Below are 13070 nucleotides of genomic sequence, written 5' to 3'. Positions count from 1 at the left end.
CGTTCTGTCCTTACAGACCATGCGAAGGGGTTAATTCTCCAGTATTGTCTGCTGTCCAGGGATGTAGAAGAATCTAGAACAAACCATGTCAGAGGGGGTGAGAAGAAGGGATGAGGACAGGTAGGTGCAGGAAGCAGATTTGCATGGAAGCCCCTCCCTCCTCAGAAGTGGAGGCGATAAGAGAGTTCTGGGGGAGCAGGGCGAGGGCTGGGGGCTCAGAAGGCAGCGTCTGGGGCGTCTCCACCATGGCCTGGGCTCTGCTCCTTGTCACCCTCCTCACTCAGGACACAGGTGAGGCCTCCAGGGAAGGGACCCCAGGGACATCTGGCTGATCCTTTGCGTCTTTGTCCTCAGGGTGACCTGCGCCCCAGGACTGAACTGACCAGAATGTGTTTCTCCTCTCTCCAGGGTCCTGGGCCCAGTCTGGCCTGACTCAGCCTCCCTCAGTGTCCGGGAATCCAGGACAGACGGTCACCATCGCATGTGCTGGAACCAGCAGTTATGTCGGCTGGTACCAACAGCTCCCAGGCATGGCCCCCAAAACCCTGATTTATGATAACAATAAACGGCCCTCAGGGATCCCTGATCGCTTCTCTGGCTCCAAGTCTGGCAACACGGCCACCCTGACTATCTCTGGGCTCCAGGCTGAGGACGAGGCCGATTATTACTGTAGCTCATATACAGGTAGTAGCACTTGGCACAGTGGTCCAAGGTCATGGGGAAGTGAGACCAAAACCTCCCTTTAGCTCCCTCCAGCCTCTTCACTTTTAAATACAGGCTTTCACTTGTTGCTTGTTTGTTATTATTTTATTTGCCAATAATGACAAACTTAAATGAATTTGAATATTTCATAAAGAACTGCTTCATACCTTTTCCCCAGATCCATCATTTTTCACTATTGCCATCTTCGCTTTTCATTATATCAGCTTATCTCTCATTTTCTCTCTCTGTCTATATGTGTGTGTGTGTGTATATGTATTTGGATGTGTATACATATATAAACATCCATAAATATACATACTCAACACACCCACACACGTAAACAAAACATTCATTTTCTGAACCACTGAGAATAGGTTTCTTCCTTCAGCATCTAAGACTTAATACATTTCTTTTCAACAGAGTTCACATGAAATCACAGTCAGCATTTAAGGTGTAGAATCAGGGTTTTTAATGTATTGACAAGTTAGTCCATCCATGATCACTCCAGAGTCCAGATGCTTCCTGCCCCTCAAGACACACCTCATCCACCTGCAGTCACTCCCTGTCCCCCTCGGACCTTTGTGCCAGGATCCCCCCACATAGCCTAATGTTTCCAGGCTCATTCCTCTAGAAGCATATTCACTACTTCCCACTTCTTACAGCCGAATAATACTGCATTATAAGGATGTACTTCATCTGATGGATCAAGTAATCAATTCACAAATTCACATTCATTTTTTCTCTCTCCTGTCACAACCCATTACAGAGTGATCCTTTCGGGGCCTAGGGAATGAAAATTCTACGTTCACCTCACTTCCCGAGATGAAATGTAAACACGACATTCCCCTCAGGGACGTCTTCAGGAGGCAGTCAAGGCTTCATCTTCTCTACTTCTCAGAGCCTCCTAAGGATCCCGGATGGGGGCATCTCCCCTTCATTCTATGTGCTGTTTGCATGTGTCCTGGATGAGCTGGAGGGGCAGGGAGGGGGCACGGTCTCAGCTGCATCAAGCAGCCTGAGAAGGTCTTTATCCCGACGATGACTCACTTTTTCTTTCCACTTTCTTTTTTCAAACGTTTCAGGTGCCTGTTTCTACCATCTGCAAGGCTTCAAGGCCAGGTTTTCATCTTACACTTGCAGTTTTTCATGAAAATATTCTCCATGTCTGAGTCCTGGTCTATGTAGCTAAGGAGAGGAAAAGTACTCATGTCTCTTTCAGCGTATGTTGCACAATTCCTTTGATTATGAAATGCAGCATTCCTGAAGGAGAATGTGTGAAAACACACTCACAATTTAAGGAGGAATAATAAACAGAAACCACATAACCCCAGACGAAATCTACCCCCCAAAGCACATCTGTCTACCCCACTCCCCGGTTAGCTGGTTTGCTGACTCCAGGGTTAATCATTCCATGGCCTTTCTTTACATTCCTGCCCCAGCCTTCCTAGATATGCATCCCCCAAACAACATAGTTTGAAACAGTGGGTACAAGCATCCAACCCGCGGAGTGAGGAAAGGGTAGTGTGTCTACAGGTGAGGCCCCAAGAGACATGGACCCTAACAGAGGCTCAGCTTGGTCCTGGGTGGGGCTTCCCTGGATTTCCTGGAGCCTGTTCTGAAGACGGCAGACAGGGTCCCAGAGGAAAGACACGGAAGCCTAGAGTCAGGCATTTAGCCTTGAGGGATGTGGGTGGGTCCTTGATTTCTAAGGGGAATATTGTCAGGGTATCAGCTGTCCCACGTTTCCTGCTATTCAGCGGGACGTGGACCCCAGGAGTTGTCTGAGATCACTTCACTGGGAGGAAGCGAGAGAGATTGTTTCTGGCTGATCAAGACCCTAGAAAATTGTTCATGTCAAGGCAATCCTAGCCAGCCATACAGTACAAATCAGAATCCGGGCGACACGCATCCAACTTTACAGGATGGTGTCAAGTATGTCAGCACATGGATGATGTCAGCTTCCTTGTAGGTGAATATTTCTGCCGGTTGCCCATTGGAGAAAGGCCTCCATGGGACATGGCCATTCCAGAGAGGTGGGCAGAGGCTGCAAAACTCTGGAGGCACACAGGCTTCTCCTCCTGACCCCCACAGAGTCAGCTCTGCCGTGCCCCCTTATCCAGGACATGTGCTTCACCCTCTCCCTAGAGCAAATCTGTCAGTGGGGTTAGTGGGCAGTGGTCTACCAGCCTCACGACTAAAAGGAGAGAGAATCTGCAGATCCACCTGCATCTGTAAGGACTCACACTCATTATAATTGTCAAGTTGCCTCAGCTCATCACCACCATACTCACCACCGATCACGCCCTGAGGAATGACAGGTCTACTTAGCACCACTGCAGGCCTGGGACTGGCCCTTCTCAGGAAAAAGTCAGTAAACACTTGTCGACATGCATCTTGGCTTCCATATTTGTGCTTTTCTGTACTCCTATGTTCTTTGGACTCTTCCTAAACTCTGATATATGACTCTGACTATCAGGATTGTTTGACTTGGGTTTAAAAGAAGCAATCATAGTTGTGCATTTGCTCCACGCACCCACAATGACCAGAGTGAAGAGCTCTGGGACAGGCGTTTGTGTCGTGATGTTGGGGACAGGGAGATAGAGGAGGAAACATTGTGGTAGAATCTGCAGGGATCTGGGTTTTCTTTTCTTTTTTAACCCCACCAAGTGGCATGTGGGATCTTAGCTCCCCGAACAAGGATGGAAACCGTGCCCCCTGCATTGGAAGCACTGTGTCGTAACCACTGGACCACCAGGGAACTCCGGGTACTAGTTCTTTAGCTGACATTTTCCTATCATACCAATAGTCAATCAACCTGAAGAGGCGTCTCAAAATTGTCCACACCTCAAGATTTCATTACAATGAAACTTGGTGTGGTTGCCCTCTCGTTTCTACACCCTCAGGCGTGTCAGGATTCTGGATGTGAGGGTTTCTCTGTGTCTCTGTATCTTCTCCTTTGGGAACTCCAATTATTTGTGTATTAGGTCAATTGAAGTTCCATAATTTGTGGATACTACTTCATTCTTTTAAATTCATATCCCCCCTTATGTTGAACAACGGACTGTTTCCATTGCATGACTTCAAGTCAGAAATCTTTCATTATCCAGTGCTCTGCCTGTCGTTGATCCCATCTGCTGGAATTTTCTCTGTAGTAGATTCACTGTGGTTTTTTCCACCTTCTATTGCTTACCTGAGACTTTCTTTTTTAAAAAAATTTTATTGGAATATAGTAGATTTACACTGTTGTGTTGGTTTCTGCTGTACAGCAAATTGAATCAGTTATACATATACATACAGCACTCTTCTTTAGATTTTTCTCCCATATATTGGCTGACACTCTATCTCTCTATTGACTTCAGTAGGTTCTGTCCTTATTTCTTGCATCATTTTTAACAAACTAGATGAATATCTTTGTGACATAATTCCAGCAGATCTGTGAGACGCGCTCTGTTAACTTTCCCTTCCATACAGTTGAGATGTTCTGGCTTTCCATATGCCAAGTGATTTCATTCTATCCTGGTGTGGCCAATATTATGTTGTGAAACTATAGGTCTTTAAATCCTATGTTGGCATTTTGGTTTAATCAGACTGTCAGCCCGGTTGAGTCCAGGTGATTAATTCCATCCACCTTTTTGTGGACTGTGCTTTCCATGTCAGTTCACTTACACAAACTTGGACCTGCTCTTCGGAAACGTCCTACCAGGAGCTGCACAGCAGCCAGTCTGGGGACCGGGTTGTTTTCTGTCCCTCATGTTCCAGGGTGTTGGTTGGCACCATCTGAAGCCACCAGGGGGCAGCAAGGGCCAGGATTTGGGGAAGGTACCTGTGGCTTATACTGTCCTGTATGAAGTTTCAAGAGCTGCTTCCTGTGTAACCCTCTTAGTCCCAAAGCATTTGTGCCCCAAGAAATCATCTTCAAAAGTGCTAATAAATGGCCCAGGGCTCAGGCTTGGGCCTCAGACTCAGAGCACTTTGGAGACAGAGGCTGGAGGGGAATCTGAGGACCCTCCCAACTGAGGGGGATGAGAGGGAGTTGGGGATGGGGGAGGGATGGACTGGGAGTCTGGGACCAGCAGATACAAACTACTACATATAGGATGGATAGACAACAAGGTCCTACGGTATAGTACAGGGAACTGTTTTCAATATACTATGACAAACCATAATGGAAAAGAATAAGAAAGAGAATGTATATATAAATGAATAAGTGAGTCACTTTGCTGTACAGCAGACATTCACACAACATTGTAATTCAACTATACTTTAATAGAATTTTTTTGTTTCTTTTTTCTCTTTTTTTAAATTTTTAAAAATTCTTGAGTTGTACCACACGACATGCAGCCCCTTAGTCCTCCAACCGTTGATCAAACCCACACCGCCTGCAGTAGAAGTGTGGAGTCTTAACCACTGCACAACCACAGGAGTCCCTTCAATAATTTTTTTTTTTTTTTTTTTTGCGGTATGCGAGCCTCTCACTGCTGTGGCCTCTCCCGTTGCGGAGCACAGGTTCCAGACGCGCAGGCTCAGTGGCCATGGCTCATGAGCCCAGCCGCTCCGAGGCATGTGGGATTCTCCCAGACCGGGGCACGAAGCCGTGTCCCTTGCATCGGCAGGCAGACGCAACCACTGCGCCACCAGGGAAGCCCTTCAATAAATATTTTTAAAACAGAAGTAGTTGACGGGATACTGGTAGGCAGCTCTGCCTTTAAATCTCAGAAAGTGGGGCAGTTGGATTTTTCAGCCGCCTGGGCTCAGGGCCTCTCCTTTGTCCCAAGAGCAAAGAGAGGACCTTGTGGAATTCCTCCCCCAGGAAGCACCATGACTCTCACACCAGGAGAGACAGGAAATCCCAGCTGGATTCCTTTCCCACATCCTGTCATGAACTCGTTCTGTCCTCACACACCATGTGAAGGAGTTAAGTCTCCAATAATCTCTGCTGTCCAGGCATGGAGAAGAATCTGGAACAAACCATGTCAGAGGGGGTGAGCAGAGGGGGGGAGGAGGGGCAGGTGCAGGAAGCAGATTTGCATGGAGGCCCCTCCCTCCTCTGAGGGGGAGGGGATAAGAGAGTTCTGGGCAAGCAGGCTGAGGGCTGGGGGCTCAGAAGGCAGCGTCTGGGGCGTCTCCACCATGGCCTGGGCTCTGCTCCTTGTCACCCTCCTCACTCGGGGCACAGGTGAGGCCTCCAGGGAAGGGACCCCAGGGACATCTGGCTGATCCTTTGTGTCTCTGTCCTTAGGGTGACCTGGGCCCCAGGACTCAACTAACCAGAGTGTGTTTCTCCTCTTTCCAGGGTCCTGGGCGCAGTCTGGCCTGAATCAGCCTCCCTCAGTGTCTGGGAATCTGGGACAGACGGTCACCATCTCTTGTGCTGGAACCAGCAGTGACATAGGGAAATATAACGCTGTCGGCTGGCACCAACAGCTCCCAGGCACGGCCCCCAAACTCTTGATTTATGAGGTCAATAAACGACCCTCAGGAATCCCTGATCGCTTCTCTGGCTCCAAGTCTGGCAACACGGCCTCCCTGACCATCTCTGGGCTCCAGGCTGAGGACGAGGCTGATTATTACTGTAGCTCAGCTAGAAGTGGTAACACTGTGCACCGTGGTCCAAGTTCATGGGGAAGTGAGACCAAAACGTCCCTGAGCCACAGGCTCCCTGTTGCTCTGAATATGCTTCTCCTCCCTGAGCTGCCAGCCTCATGCAGCTCGGCCGTGAGAGGTCAGTGGTCTCTGAGCTCCTCCCTCTGCCTACAGTGGAGGTGGTGGGAAATATGATCTTGGGGTTATTGTCTTGGGATGGTAACCACTTCCTCATCCTGTGTGATGTGCCACTCTTGCCAGCTCTTCCACAGCAGTGTGAGGGTTAATTTCTTGTGTCTATTTGCCTGAGATAAGCGACGCCCATACTGCGGTGAAAACATTATTTCTTGGTGTCTGTGAGGATGTCTCAGGAGGAGGATATTGGCCTTTGAGTCCACGGACTGAGTAGAGAAGATCACTGGTGTGGTGCAGTGGCCACTGTCCTTGAGTTGAGGGCCTGAAAAGAACAAAAAGGGAGAGGAAGGGGACGTTTGCTCTCTCCTCGTCATCAGAGGCATCAACTTCTCCTGACCCTGGACATTGGCACTGCTGCTCCTTCAGCTTTCAATCTCGGACCACGACTTACATCCTAGGCCCCCGAATCACAGGCATCTGACTCAGATTGAATTATATCACTGGCTTTCCTGGTTCTGAAGCTTGCTGATAGATTGTGAGACACCTTCAGCCTCCATAATGGTGTGAATCAATTCCTACAATAAATTATATATTTTTTCCTGCTTCTCTGGAACCATGTGACTAATCCCGATTTTGGTACCTGGGGTTCTTCAAGAAAAATAGAATTTTAAGGATGATTTTTCTCAATTGATTCTGAGGTTTCTGGAATTGGCTGTCTAATCTGGTTCCACTGAATGGTGCTAATGGCTATTTCCAGTAGTACAGAGAGCACAGATAGTGTATGTCATGAACTGTTCGTTGGAATGAGAAAAATCCCTGCCTTGGCTTCTTCTAAGCAACCACTTGTAAGAATCGAGGAGCTGAGTGACCCTGTATATGCTATTTTGGAACGTTCTGGGAACCCTACAGAATATCGTGGCGTCGGTAACTGCTCGGAATGTTGCTGGATAGAGTAGGGAGAGAAAAAGATGAGCTTAGTGATTCAAGATCCCATCCCAAGGCCGCACAAGTGGCACGCGAGCTTTCCGGAGAGCCCTGGAGGAGAGCCCCAGCTCGTGCAGCACCTGGACTGAAACAGCTGAAAATCCACCCAGACCCTCCTCCTTCAACTGGCCACATTCCAGCAAAGTTGAGTCCCAGCCTTGTAGTGAAGAAGGTGGTTGGGAAAGAACCGGATCCTGCAGCTTAGGTGGGGATGTGTGGGAGGACTTGAGGGACCTGGGGACATTGAGCCCCTCAGTTCTCATGTGTCTTCTTTGCCTGTGGAAGGCGCCTCCCCACCCTCAGCGGTACAGGTCTTTCCACATCTGTCTGGGGCGACTGACCCTGCATTGCCCAAGGAAAAGGTCTCGGCTGCCCTGAGGAAGCTGCCACGTGAGGCTGTGCTGATTCTCCTCAGGACCCCCCGCCCCCATTGCCCCTCTTTGCTTCTGGACCCACAATTAGACTCGGGTCCCAGCAGTCTCCTAAGATGAGAATAGAGTGTGAGCCTCGAGAGGGGCACTGCACTCCAAGAACTGCTTGGTTCTCCTAATTCACACAGACAGAAATCCCCAGAACACGTTGGGAAGGGATTCGAGGGTGGGGGGCAGTGGTGGGAGAAACATCAAGCTGGGTCAGCTGGATCTGTGATCTGGGCTCACTCCACAGAGACTCTGCGTTTCACGTTCCCTGCAGCTCGGGGAGGTAGAAAGAGCCTCAGCACTTTGCGGGTTGGTTGGCGGAAGCAAAATCCAAGATGGCCTCTAGTGAGTGATCTAGAGAAGCCAGACCTGCCTGGAGACAAAGGGATTCCAAAGGTAATGAGATTGGAGCATCCTTGAATGGCTCTGTGCTCACTCTTCTCCAAGCCAGAACTTAGAGTGGGAACCGCAGCCACTCAGCTGCAAATCCTAAAGGCAACGGGAGGAGCTGGATCCTGGGTGGCCAGGGCCAAGCTGTTGCCCTCCCCTACCAAGGGCAAGGCTACCAACATGGCCAGTGGAGTCAAAGCAGCAATGAGAAGAGTCTGATGTGTGCAGATCTCTGTCATTGGCTTGTTAATTGTGGTAGTTCCGGAACTGAAAAATGTAGAAGCCTGCTAAATTCCTACTTGGTCAAAAAATACTAGGTCAAGTGAAAAAATTATAAAAATTTTTTCAAATTATAAAAATTCCCCCCAAACACTCATTTTAGGCCCACTGAGGAGACTCTCGGGACTCAGCAGGGAGTCAACCTCATGGCTGTGATTTCCTTCAGTGAGAGGAGACAAAGGAAAATCAGCAAAGGGCAATGGTGGATGAGGTCAAGTCCGAGGAAACCAGAGAATCTCCCCGGATGCCTTTCCGAGGGACGGGCTTCATCCCCAGCGTCAAATGGTGACAATGTGTGTGAAGAATTGTATCACGGGGATACTCATCAGACCAGCAAGGCTCTTCCCAGAGGCTGGTTTCCTAGGCATCTCCTGTCTGGCATCTGCCGACATTCCAGACCCTTGAGGGTTTTAGCAAAGCGTTTTTAAAGGCCAGGACAGAGGTGGTCACAGGGTACATGATCAGCTTGCGCACAGCTCTCTGATTGGCTGATGGTGAAGAAGCATGGTGGATTCACAGGTCTTAACATTATCCGTCCTTAGGCTCCTGGGGGCCTGGGGCTATGTGCTCATGGTCACCAAGTAGTTCTTCCATCTTGTGGGCATTGCAGGGTTTTCACATCTGCAAAACAACTCAGGAAATTTGCATCAAATACTATTATCCAGGTACTTCAGAGAAGAGCTAAAGCAGAGGATATTGGGGATGGCCTGTCCCTGGAAGGCTCCATAGGGGTCTTGTTCGGTTACACACACACACACACACACACACACACACACAGACACACACACACACAAACCCAGCACCATCACTCCTGGGTCTCCCCGCCCCATTGTACCCGGGAAGGATGCGGGGGTCTGCTCTGTGGGGACCGGGTACTCCATCTGCATCACCCGCAGGGCCCTGTTCCCAGAGGCAGGAGCATAAACCCTGGGATGCAGAGGGAAATTATACCAACTGTCAGCTTTCCTCATAATCAGGGACTGGACATTTCAGATACTGAGACAGTGATAATCTTGGGAAAGACCAGTCAGTCCGCCCTGATTCTCTGTCTAGAAAACACTGGGTCCAGCATCTCTGTAGAGAGAGGATCCTGACCTCAGAAGACACCAGCTCTGGGGGGAGGACCTCCCGCTGAGGACAGAGGAGAATCCTCCCTTGCACCACGTGGCAGACAGACCTGCCTGAGGAGAGGTCCCTGCTGCTGGGCCCTGAGGTGAACTCTGACCCAGCCCCTCCTCCCAGCCCCCTAAACCCTGGCATCTTCCCGCATTTCCATTAGGGCTCCCTCCATCCTGACAGGCTCTAACTCCTTTTTACATCATTCCTTTTTTCGAACGCTTTTGAGAATTCAGCTTCATCTCATGGGCCCATATTTCCCATCAGTGTACCTATGGGGTTGGAGTCATTTATCGTGTACTTCCCTTGCCCTGATGTGAGATCTCCTCAAGGTCACTGTCCCTGAGACAAGGTCATGCTGAGACAAGATTACAGACCCTGCAGGGGTGGGTCTGAGTCACCTGGGGAGGCAGGTGACAATTCCATCCTGATGAGGCTGCGGGACAAAGGACAGGGGCATGGAGGGGATGAGGAGGGACAGGGTGGCTGGTGCTGAGCTGGGAGGAGGAGGAGGAGGAACAAGTGGGGGGGTCCCAGGGCTCCTCCTGCGAGCACTACAGAGGCAGGGGACGGGGGACGGGGGCCCCGTCCTGCTGAAGGGACAGGTGAGGGAGGGGGATGCACACCCCAGCTCCCGTGTGGTGCCGGGGGGAGACGGGATGGAATCTCTGTCACCCCAGCCCCTCGGGCCCGTGTCCTCAGCTTCCACCCGCAAAACCCAAAGAGTGGTTATCGGGATTATTGGCCAATGACGTCTTGACTCAAATAGTGCGTGACAGGGACATCCCAGGATGGCCCCATTTCCTGGGCCCTGTAATGGTCAGTGTCCTGACTAAGGACAATGTGTCACAGAGTTTTCGTCTTCTCAGAAGAGCCCTGCTGTACAGGGACGCAGAGACTCTAGGGTCCAGGGCCAGTCTGGGACCTGGGGTGGGGGGCTGGGGGTCAAGGACCTGCTCGTGGATTCGATGTGCAGATGCTTCAGAACAAAGAGGTGGGGGCGGGGATGGGACAAGGCTGCAGCTGGGGCTCCCCACAGCCACCCAGCAAACAGCAGGTGTTTCCCCTGGTGGGCCTGTCTCTTTCCCAAACAGAGAGACCTTGGAGATAGGCATCCAGCAGAGGGCGCTGCACAATGTCCCCTGCACTGTGGTTCCCAGAGGCAGAGTCCTGCCCCAGCAGAGACCCTGAAGGTCCAGGAGCTCATTGCCTGAGGGACTTCAGCTGGTCTTTCTCTCCCTGCAAACCAGCTACAAAGAATGCATGCTCCTGTATATACATGTCATCTATGTGTCAAAACGTTTAAATCCCTGAGCTATATTCTCCCCCCACGATGCAGAAAATCTAGTGTCCAGGGCCATGGCAGAGGGGTGAGGACCATCAGGTGCAGGAAGCTGATCTGCATGGAGGGCCATGGCAGAGGGGTGAGGACCATCAGGTGCAGGAAGCTGATCTCTGTGTGGGGGAGGGGATAAGAGAGTTCTGGGGGAGCAGGCCCAGGGTTGGGGGCTCAGAAGGCAGCGTCTGGGGCATGTCCACCATGGCCTGGGATCTGTTTCTTGTCACCCTCTTCACTCAGAGCACAGGTGAGGCCTCCAGGGAATGGACCCCAGGGACATCTGACTGATCCTTTGTGTCTTTGTTCTCAAGGTGACCTGGTCCCCAGAACGGGATTTACGAGAGTGTGTTTGAACCCTTTCCAGGGTATTGGGCCCAGACTGGCCTGACTCAGCTTCCCTCATTGTCCGGGATTCCGGGACAGACGGTCACCATCTCCTGTTGCTGGAACCAGCAATGACATTGGGAAATATAACGCTGTTGGCTGGTACCAACTGCGCCCTGGCACGGCCTCCAAAACCCTGATTTATGAGGTGAATAAACGGCCCTCAGGGATCCCTGACCGCTTCTCTGGATCCAAGTCTGCGAACTCGGCCTCCCTGCCCATCCCTGAGCTCCAGGCTGAGGACGAGGCTGATTATTCCTGCAGCTCATATACAAGTAGTCGCGCTGGGCACAGTGGTCCCAGTTCATGGAGAAGCGGGACTGAAGCGTCCTCTGAGCTCATTCATCCCTTCACTCCTAAACTGAGGCTTTCATTTGTTTTTGTTATTATTTTGTAGTAATTAAAAACTGAAATAAAAATTTAAAGGTCTATAAGGAAGTCTTGCAGAACCTTTCCCCAGATTCACTAGCTTTTAATACTTTGCAAGATTCGCCTTTCTCATATCCCGTTGTCTCTCATTCCCTCTCTGCCTTTGTACGTCTATATGCACACACATCCATAAACACACACAGCACACACTGGAACACAAAACATTTATTTTCTCAATCATTTGAGTGTAATTTGTATCTATCAGTAACCAAGCCTTCATACTCTTTCTACCATAGGCTTCACAATCCATCACATACATCAATTTAAGGTGATGGATCCAGTGGTTTTTTAATGTACTCACAAGTTTGAACATCCACTAACACTCAATCTTCCAGGATATTTTCATCCCCGGAAAAGGAACTCCTCATCTCTCACCAGGCAATCCCCTTTCCCTGTCACTCCAGCCCTCCAAACATTAATGTACTTCCTGCCTGTCCCAGATTTTTCACACAAATGCCATGATACCCTATGTGGCCCTTGGTGTCTGGCTTCTCTCATTCTTTAAAGTGTTTTCAATGTTCTTTCCCCTTGAAGCACATATGAGTACTTGATTCCTCCTTATGGCCGAACAATACAGCATTGTCAGCGTCGACCTCCTGGTTTGAACATCTGGGTGGACCCAAGCATAAGCACCAGAACTGGGCCGTGACCAAGTCTCCTGATTGCCAGAAATTTCCCAGTTTTACCACTCAAACTGCCCTGTCCTGGCTGGGACCTCATTGTGGGGCAAATCAGCGTGGATGGTCACTGAGATGGTTAAATTTATGTGTCCCTTTGACTGGTCACAGGGGACTCAGATGAAGCATCATTTCTGGATGGGTCCGGGCAGGTGTTCCTGGATGAGATGAGCATTTGAATCTGGGGACTCAGTAAATACGTTGCCCTCCCCAGTGTGGGTGGGCATCGCCCAATCTGTTGAGGGTCTGTGTAGAGCAAAAGGAAAAGGCAGGAGATTTCAAGTCTGTGTTCTCTTCTCACTGTACGAGCTGGGACATTTCACCTCAACTTCTCCAGCCCTCAGACTGGAATGTACATCATTGGCTCCCCTGGTTCCCAAATCTTTGGACACAAACTGAATTACATCACCAGCGTTCCCAGCTTTCAGGCTGAAGGGATCAGCTCCTGGGAGTTCTGTGCTCAACAATCAATAATAATCTCTCTCTCTCAGTATATATATATTACTTACATACAATTCTTCGCTATCTATATGTATATATTTCCTTTGTTTTGTTTCCCTAGAGAACCCTGACTAATACAATCCTCTTACCGGGAAGCTCAATCTTCTCCTAATGTTCTCATCATCACTATTT

The sequence above is a fragment of the Phocoena phocoena genome, chromosome 13 (assembly GCF_963924675.1).
Source record: "Phocoena phocoena chromosome 13, mPhoPho1.1, whole genome shotgun sequence".
In the NCBI taxonomy this organism is placed as follows: domain Eukaryota; kingdom Metazoa; phylum Chordata; class Mammalia; order Artiodactyla; family Phocoenidae; genus Phocoena; species Phocoena phocoena.
This window is presented reverse-complemented; position numbering follows the sequence as displayed.